This window comes from Alosa sapidissima, chromosome 1, assembly GCF_018492685.1.
Source record: "Alosa sapidissima isolate fAloSap1 chromosome 1, fAloSap1.pri, whole genome shotgun sequence".
In the NCBI taxonomy this organism is placed as follows: Eukaryota; Metazoa; Chordata; class Actinopteri; order Clupeiformes; family Clupeidae; genus Alosa; species Alosa sapidissima.
Window position 1 is genome coordinate 24395512 of NC_055957.1, and position 10252 is coordinate 24405763.

The following is a 10252-nucleotide window of genomic DNA, read 5'->3' on the forward strand; positions in this document are numbered from 1 at the left end:
GGACAATGAGTGTCATCCACTCCACAGCACTATTGTAAAGCAGAAGAGCCTGATCAGCTGGAGACTTCGCTCACTGCCTTGCACAACAGACAGACTGAGGAAGTCATTTGTCCCCAGGGCCATTGAACTGTTCAATGCTTCACTTAAGGTAAGAGGAGAGATAGACTTCTCCGCATAATCTGTCTGCCTCTTCACCCCCTCCATGTTTGGATACTGTCTGTCCACTAGCCACTTTTTACCACTGTCATACTGCCTCACTGTTTGCGTGCTATATTAGCACTATGCATAAACCCTGCCTCCATGCCACAGCCGAATTGTGGCCACACTTATACCTTTTTATATTACCTTGCCTACTCGCTGATATGTCCATATTTATTTTATGATGGTCTCTAGACTTTTTTCTTGCACTGTTGCACTGTTAAACTCATTTGTACCATCACCATGACACTCACTCACACAGAGCACCTTACCTTACCTTACTATGCACAGAGAATCACAGGCTCAGTCCCTGCCTCAGTAATTGCAAGCGTTTCTTGATTAATCACCCACTATGTGGATGCTGTTTTTAGAATTGATTTAGATTAAGTGTTATTTAGTATAATTTGTGTTTTAGTATATTTAGTATATTCTTTATCTTCTACTGTCTTTATTGCTTAGTTGTGTTTTTTATATTATATACTTTTAATTACTTTTTTCTGCTGTTAGTGAATGTGTGTGTGATGTCTATATGCTACTGAGACCTTGAATTTCCCCTGGGGATCAATAAAGTATCTATCTATCTATCTATCTATCTATATTATGGTATTTGTTTATTTCCATAAGGTTATTGATCATTGATACTGCATGGACATTATTGTTTATTATTGCTATTTTTCTTAGTCTTACCAACATTTTAAAACTGTTCACAGTTCATTTAAAACTATTGTATTGTTTTTATTTGTAATTCGCTTTGGACAAAAGTGTCAAAATCATTTAACCATAACCAATACTACATAAGAATAAATGATTGCTTCAGAGCAAACAGACTATACCGCTTGACAATAACAATATTTCCCCTTCCGGGCAGATCTATTTACCATCTCTGAAGGGTTGGCTTATGCAGAAGTCTCTATTCACCCCCAGATACACCCAACCACACATCCGGTGACTCAGCATCTCTCTCCCTCTCTCTTAAACACTCAAGTATTCAAACACATAATCTGTGACAAGTATACTGTATGTATAGGACTATTACATGTAAATAATTAATCAAAGAATATGAACATAGACACTTCAATGGCTAGAATTTGAGATGCTTGTTGTTCAGACCTTAGAGACTCTTACTGAAATAGATATTTGAATGAGTCCAGCACAACTTAAGAGCTGTTTTGAGCATAGACAGACATCCCCAATCTCTGTGTGCACAGAATGAGCTACAGGGAATACATTTATTTAAATCAGTCAAACCCTGCAATGAAAAACTATACACCCACCAAATATTTTTTTACAGCCGAGGACCCTGCGAGCCACTCCAGCAGGTGGTGTAGAGCAGCACAGCCACTATGTTGTTCCTCTCTGTTTCACACTTGGACACCCTCAGATATAAGGAGAACACTCTTGTGTAATATTCAGCTCACATGTCAGGCGGCTGGGATCAGGTTCACAAATTAGACCTTTCATTACATTCATTGTTAATTGTTTTCCCTTCACTCCTACCTTTCTACAGATGACAGTGGAGCACTGTCCTTCAAGGTGTCAAAAGCCTTTCATCTGGCACACAAAAGCAGAAACATTCTGCCCTATCTTCCCTAAACTGTACTATCTTGCCGCTGTTGTGTGTGTGTGTGTGTGTGTGTATATGAGTATATAAGTATATATACTCTTTTGATCCCGTGAGTGAAATTTGGTCTCTGCATTTATCCCAATCCGTGAATTAGTGAAACACACGCAGCACACAGTAAACACACAGTGAGGTGAAGCACACACTAATCCCGACGCAGTGAGCTGCCTTGATACAGCGGCGCTCGGGGAGCAGTAAGGGGTTAGGTGCCTTGCTCAAGGGCACTTCAACCATTCCTACTGGTCGGGGTTCGAACCAGCAACCCTCCGGTTACAAGTCCGGTTACAGTGCGGCGCACCGTATCCCGTGTGTGTGTGTGTGTGTGTGTGTGTGTGTGTGTGTGTGTGTGTGTGTGTGTGTGTGTGTGTGTGTGTGTGTGTGTGTGTGTGTGTGTGTGTGTGTGTGTGTGTGTGTGTGTGTGTGTGTTATTCCGACGGACTACTGTCTCAGAATGTCTCCAAATAATCATTATTATTAATCGTTATTATATCAGGTTATGGAATAGTCAACATGCTAAGATTTAGGAAATGCTTGGTTCCTGTTCATTCTTGCTCCTGATCTCCTGTAATTGTCTCATTGGTGCTATCATTTAATTTCCTCCTCTTCCTGTGATATATAATGGATTCCTTTTCTAAACCATCATCCCACAAAAGCGGGGCAAGATGCCAGCCGCCCACACACTTACAAACACCCACACCCACACCCACACTCACACGACTCACACCCAGTTAAGGCAAAAGCAAGCCAAAGGCAAGCAGTGATCAAACAGAAAAGTACACTATGTATTGTAATTTAGTCTTTACCCTCTCAGCTTTTTAATTGCGCGTAAATAGTTTTTTTCATGCATCCCAACATAGCATGCTTACAGGGAAACTAGAGAAACCTGATGTCATGGTCTGTGAAAACAATGCAAGCCATTTTGTCCCTTGTGATGCCAGGGTTTAAGGTTTTTTTTTTTCAGTTCCATGACTTAAGTGCTAACTAAACTAAATTTCCAAAGAGTCATAATTACATAGACATTTTATGATGAAGTTCTATTTTAAAGGGTATCCATTTGCAATTTTTATTATTTTTGAGACATGAATATTAGAACATGTCGAACAAGTGCTACAACATTTTGGTTGAAAACTAAAGGCATGCAAAACATCAAAAACACCAAAAAAAGTTATGCAAAAAGTAAGACACACAAGTAAATTAAAAAAATATATAATTTAAATACACTACAAGAGAATTTGAGGCCTAAGTGTTGTAGCAGTGAGATACAGGGTACAGTGAGAGAGGTGTGGACTGTTTGTGGACTGCAAACAGAGGTAGAGTTGGCGGGGTCCTGGAGGAATCACACATGAATGAGTGCTGGTCATGTGACCGCTGAGGGCTCTGGCTGAAGAGAGGAGGAGGAAGCCCTTGCAGCTTCAGCCTTAGTAACGGCTGGTACTCTCCTGCCTGACAGACATCCGCACAAACAGCCCTTTGTGTCCAAATGATATCATGAGGGTGTGACGGATGAAGGGCGGCAAAACCACCATCTTTTCCCCCTCAGACCAAAGCAACAGGCAAGAGATCTATTCTTATACTTTTGTTCTCAATTTTGTTTGGGTTATATCCATCCTATGCCACATGTTAAGGTATGATTATACTTAATTTGGTATCATCTTCGAATTGTGATGGGTTATGGTCATGTGAAGGACAAAAACACAACCGTTGTTCCCACAAGCCATCTGACCTTTGCTCTATGGTTTTGTGGTTATGGTCGGATTACACCATTAAAAATGTATGACATCATCAACAATATAGCCAAAAGACGGCAGCATGCTCTTAAATCAGTTCCAACTGAACTGTAGTGGTGAAGTTTGCTAGGTCTAATTACTTATTATAAGGTCTTATTTCTAAAAACACAAAATATAAAAGTAACATGACAGCCACTCTTCATTCTAGTTTAGTGTAGCATACACCCAATAAGGACAACGCCATGAGGACGTCATATTAACCTAAACATTCCCCATTGGACTTCAACAGAGACATTTACTCAGCTCATGTGTGTTCATGGTTTCCATCACAATTGTGGTTTTAATGCAGAGGAGCATATACAACTGTTATCCACAAGGCCTGAAAGGTGGTGAAGTCTGGAGGCGTGTCTGGTGTAGTAGAAGGTTATGGATATGATTAAAAGTAATATGTGTCTGTTTGAAAAGTAAAGTCAAGTCAAGTTTATTTATATAGTTTATATAGCGCATTTCATACACAGAGGTCATTCAATGTGCTTTTCATAAACAAAAGCAAACATAACAAATAAACCCGTAAAAGGGCAATAGTGAAAGCTCTAAGACACACGCCTGTTCAGAAAAGACTATTCACGTTCATTGAGCAACCAGGGGGAAAAGTGCCCCCCCCACCAAAGAAACATACCAAAGATGCCAAAAACAGCCCGCAATCACTTGTGGCCTCTATCTGACCCATTCTTTCGTGCGCAGACACACTTGTGCTTACATACAAACTCGGCAAAATGCATAATTAAATTTCCATTGATCAGAAATAGTTTGAGAACTACTGAGAAAACTATTTCCCTTTGGTGATTGGACTGAACATAGAGGCGTGTGTCTTAGATTTTAGGAAATTCAGCCTTCACCAGCCCCAACACAGAGATTCTAAATAGTGTCTTGTTCAATTCCGCTGGCCAGTGAGAGAGGAATTTGAAAATTACTTTTGCAATTACACATTAATGAAAGTGAATTTCCCCTTGGGGATCAATAAAGTATCTATCTATCTAACAAGACAAAACTAATCAAACCTACTGATTTCAATCTCCTGCTTCTATTATATATCTGTTTAAAGATACTAAAGAAAGTTCGTCTGAATTTAGAATAGATTCGAATAGATTCAGTGAAATGAGGGAAAGTCAATATCTGCCTCTGACAGCACACATGTCCAAATGTCTTGTTCAAAGACAGAGTGGACCCTGAGGCCACACCTCACCACTTCTGTATGAGCCTCTTTCTAAACATCGAATTGTAACACAAATATTTATTATTCACTCCATGGATCAAGGTTATAATATTTACTCAAAGAAATTTGTTTTCCTTTGTCTTTGAAAGCAGTATAAGAGCCATATTTAAAACAGATTTGTATTTAAAATAATGACACTAATACATATCAGGTGAAACTCGTGGGGTGTTTTGGTTTTAGATTTCTGATTTGTGACTGTAAAGATTTGACATGTTTGAGATTCTTCATGCAGTCCTTAAAACCCTTTAGGGAGGGGGAAGGTTTCCATTCCCACAGAGGACTGATGGATCTCAACGGCTTGTCCATGCCCAGCATGGACACTTCAACAGCACATCTGAGACCTGATACAAAAAGATTACATGGACATTGCAAAAAGATGGATGATATTATATTCCTTAACTGCAAAGAGAGAGTTTTCTAAAATTGAGAAATAAATGGTTGTAGCTATATGTCCCTTTTGTCAGTGAGCTCTCCTGTCTTCTGCTTCCTCTGATGAAATCTGAAGGCTAAAAATAGTCAGGCTGCCTGCCTCCAAGAACTTATGAGTCAGGTCACATGTAATCACACCCAGCTGTGAGCAGCACTGAAGGAGCCATGCCACTAGGACCCATGGACCCGGGGGCTACACAGGTGTTGTTAAGAGTCACTGCATATCATTGGTTCAACATCACATGTGACATGAACATCTATGTTCTCCAGACAGTTTGTGTTACAAGAGCTACATGTACTTAAAATACAGTTACAGTTTAGATTGTTTTTATCAGGTGCAAACCTCACCTCACTGTTTATTTCACCTATATAGGCCAGAATGACTGCATCATGAATGGATGCTGTACTTTGAGTTCAAGGAATTACGCAATTATTGATTTGTCTGAAACTACATCATTGACCATTAAAATGTCCTCGTGAGAATGCATATTCATATTATGTTAGCAATGTGTAGGCCTCTGCAGTAGGCTAATGACACTAGTCACATGATCAGCCACCATTCACAGTGGTAGAAAAACAGTTCTCTGAATATCCCAATTGCATAATATCCCAGTTTGTCTGTTTATATGCAATAACTGTAAAATGAATGTGTTCATCATGGTAATGAAAGTGAATTGTTACATTTTCACACAAGCAATGTGTTAGGTCAGTTCAGAGCATTTCACAGTTAATCTGTATGCAGTATACAGTATTTGGGCTGAACTATATCTGATTGTAATGAAAAACATTCAAATACCAGTTTTCATTTGATAACACTAAAGTGTTTGATATGTTTACTGCGACTTTGCTGTGAGACTGTAACAGACCTTGAGAACAGAAGTGTAAAGTATTTCTAGCTTTGCATGGTGAAAAATATGTGGAGCATTCCTATTGAAATATATACCTTTTGCAATCTTACAGAAACTGAATTATGAGGAAAGATTACTTAGGCCTGAAGTAGCTTAAAGGTTAGCTATTGCCTGTTGAGAACAAAAAAAAATATGTCATTATTGTATTGTGTGCTACACATTTAAAGTTCTTCATATTAGACATTTGGCCTACTGGTTAGCACTTCGGACTTGTAACCAGAGGGTTGACGGTTCGAACCCCGACCGGTAGGCCACGGCTGAAGTGCCCTTGAGCAAGGCACCTAACCCCTCACTGTTCCCCGAGCGCCGCTGTTGTTGCAGGCAGCTCACTGCGCCGGGATTAGTGTGTGCTTCACCTCACTGTGTGCTGAGTGTGTTTCACTAATTCACGGATTGGAGAGACCAAATTTCCCTCACAGGATCAAAAGAGTATATATACTTATACTTTAGCTTCTGTAGCTACAGTATCTATTCATACTTTGTGTGGCGTTTTGTACATTTGTTCATTATTTAGAGGGACTAAACATGAAAACAAATATGTAAAATGGGTCAGAAACATATCACAAACACATTTGGGAATGTACCAGTAACAGCTATTTCACCCCTTTGAGAAGGTCAGGTCCCATTGTCTGAAAAACACCCAAAACTAATACATTTCTATAGCTATTCTCCACATTGGGGATGGTGTTTTGGTGGTTGAAATTTTCACTCCATCCCAAAATGGACCATGGTCATCATGGATGCTGATCATGGATCACTCATTTCCAAACATACACAATTAAAACAAGGGACTACATTAAGATTTTTGGAGGAAAAGATCAGACAGACTGCCAAGAGACCTGCACTAATAGGCGACATTGGACCATTAAACCACAAAATGATCCAAAACATACAACCAAACAAGGTAAGAAATGGTTAACAGAGAATGATATCAACATTTTACAGTGGCCCAGCCAGAGTTCACACCTCAATCCATCAATAAAGTGAGCACAAGGCCAGAGTGATGGCAAAGAATCGTTCCTGTATCAAAACCCTGATTGCTCAGTGTTTCCCATACATTGACTTATTTGTGGCGGTCCACCACAATATCAACACTGACCACCACACAATGATTTTCCAGGCTACTATTTAAATTGGATTCATTGTATTGGATTTTTCCAGGCTACTATTACAATTGGATTCATTGTAGAGCTATGTGCACCTTTGCACAGCCTCTCCTTGTCTCTCTCTCTCTCTCTCTCAACAAACCGACCTGCATGTTTAAAGAAAACATTAACAATCCTGCGATTGTTGGCATAAAAGTCTGGCTAAATTGTGCTTAAATCTGCATCATAACCACGCTGTGCTAATTTGTTAAAAACTGTTGCATTCTGCAAACCTACCACCACAAATAGAATTCAATTCTGAGGGAAACACAGCTGCTAAAAAGATGCGGCCCAGAATCATTGTGGAGACATGAGAGGCTTGGTAGGTATTACAAGAAGCATTTTGAGATCTGTGAATGCAAATAAAGATGTTTCAATTGATTATTTAAAACGGGTATGAATAATTTTGGACACACCATTTGTCATACAAAAAGATGAAAACGCTTCTTTTTCTGATTCCATGTTTCTACCATTGTCTAGCAACCTTTTGGCATGTAGGAGTGTCATTTTCAGTCAGAACAAACATATTTGAGAAAGAGAAAAAAAACATTAAATCAATATTTGCCAGGCGTATGAATAATTTTGTTCTTAACTGTATACCACATTACCCAGCCATGCACTGTTAACATTTGATGTCAGTCTCTATGGCGTTGCTCAACAGCAAGCATAGTGGAATTCCCCAAAGTTTCCTGTCTACTTTGATTGCCCCGCCAATGACTTGTGTGTATTTGTGTGTGTGGTGCATCTCATAATCGAAATATCTTTGCCAAAAAGAAATAGTAATAGCCTCCTACAGTAGATAGCCTAGTTCTATGGTAGTACCCTAAGGGTATAACATTTATGATGTTCTGTAATACCTTTATAATATTCTTACCCTATGTTGTGTTCAATATGCCTACAGTATATTACTTCTATAGTACTATCTAGGCTGTGTCCCTAAATATGTATACTTCTATAGTAGCCTATGTCCCAAAATAAGCCTAGTCTAGGCCTACTATATCCTAGCATTTCTATAAGATTACTATTAAATATAATAATCCTATAGGCTAGTTCTTTTTCGTTAGGGGCTCCCTTCTCTAAACTACAAGACTTTATATTTTAACCTAGCCTTTAAAAAAAAAACAAGAGCATAGACTATGCTGTAGGGCATTCTGTCTAAATTTGGCCAATTCTGGAGCACTGAGATTAAATGTTTTCGTTGTTATCTCTTCAAGCGAAGAAAAATATCAAAGCTACGCGGGCCCTAGCCTACTGAAAACTGGAATATCACCTGCTCAACTCTTCTACCTGATGATGCTCCTCATACACGGAAATGTATAATTTAAATTTATAGCAACACAATTACGTAACATAAAAACATAGGCTAACGCAGAAGCATAGACTATTCGTGTAGTAGCCTACATCACGAATCTGTGGCTGAATGAATGAAATGGCATTCGTTTAGTGTGCTTGGCTAAAAACATTTAGGATAGCACATACAAAGACAGAATTTGTATTCTCTTAGGGGAAACTGACCCTCTGGGCGATTTTTAGAAACCGTGGAGGAGCATGTTTGAACCACGACGAATCATTCCAGAGGAGTCAAGTAGCCGCTTGGACCAGTTGCCTCTATCCACACAGCGTTTGCTCGACTACTTCCTGAAACAAAGCGGCGCGCATGTGCAATGAACAAGCGACTGCACCAACTCACGTCGTGTGTCCCAATTCAAAACAGAGGCAAGTCTGAACAGATCTCACAATATCGTGTGCGCATACGCAGTGTGGCGAATTAATGACACACGACAGATTATTTTCCTTGAAACACAAAGAAGAACCCAAGTATTTTGGACTTTGCAATCATATCTGCAAAATAGTTTTAACATTATTTTACCTATAGGCCAACGACGATGTTCGTGCCTTGACATTAGTAGCCTACCTGTCAAAAGAGTAGCCTATCCGCTGGTTCCGATCAAGTCGCTGTGCAGTTTTTGCGATGCATCCCGAAGAAGAGTTAACATCAGCAGCCGCAACTGGCAACACTGAACGGGTGAACATTTTGTTACAAAATGGAGTTAATGTCAACGGAGTAAACCGTTTTCAAAGGACACCTTTACAGGTAGCGTATCTTTTGTCATAACTTCAGTCGTTCTTATAATAATTACACTAAAGCCGCAACGTAGCCTAATAACTAGGCTATAGCTCATGAAAAAAAAAAAAAACATATTTGAGGGTTGCTCTGAGATTAAGGACACTAACAAATACTGATTTTCAGTGTCAAATCTTTTGAATGAAATTGTCTTGAAATATTGGGAACTTAATATTTTATGGACAACCTTAATTGCTTCTGCCTTTATTAGGTTATACTGCCATCATTTATAGTGTGGAAAATAGGCTATAGGCCTACTTTGCCTCATGTCCATTAATTTGTGTGTGTGTGTGTGTGTCAATTTTCCATTGCTGTCTTCCAGTCAGTGTCACAATCAAGAAATGTATCGTGTTTGCCATATTGTCAATCAGCTTCATTATGCTAATTTGTTTATTGCTCTATTTTAACCCACAAGTTATTAAACAAATTGATTAATTTGAGGATACTGGCCTAGGCCCCGTCACAGGGCTGTAGAATAAAGGTTCATGGATTTGGGCTATAAAAACAGAGGGCAACATAATCGGCCTGATATCCAATGTCAAATTGTTCATTGTATTTAATTGTTCATGTTGCGCATAGACGTGTAAACTTTACTGGAGGCTAACATTAATTCTATGCAACGGTGTTCTGCAGGTAATGATGATGGGTAGTACACCTGTTGCGAAGTTACTGCTTGAGCATGGAGCGGACCCTAACCTACGGGACAGTACCACCGGGACTACACCCTTACATGACGCTGCAAGAACAGGCTATTTGGAGACGGTCCGGCTCCTTGTCGAGTTCCAGGCTGATGCTCAAGCGACCGATAATAACAATCGCCGAC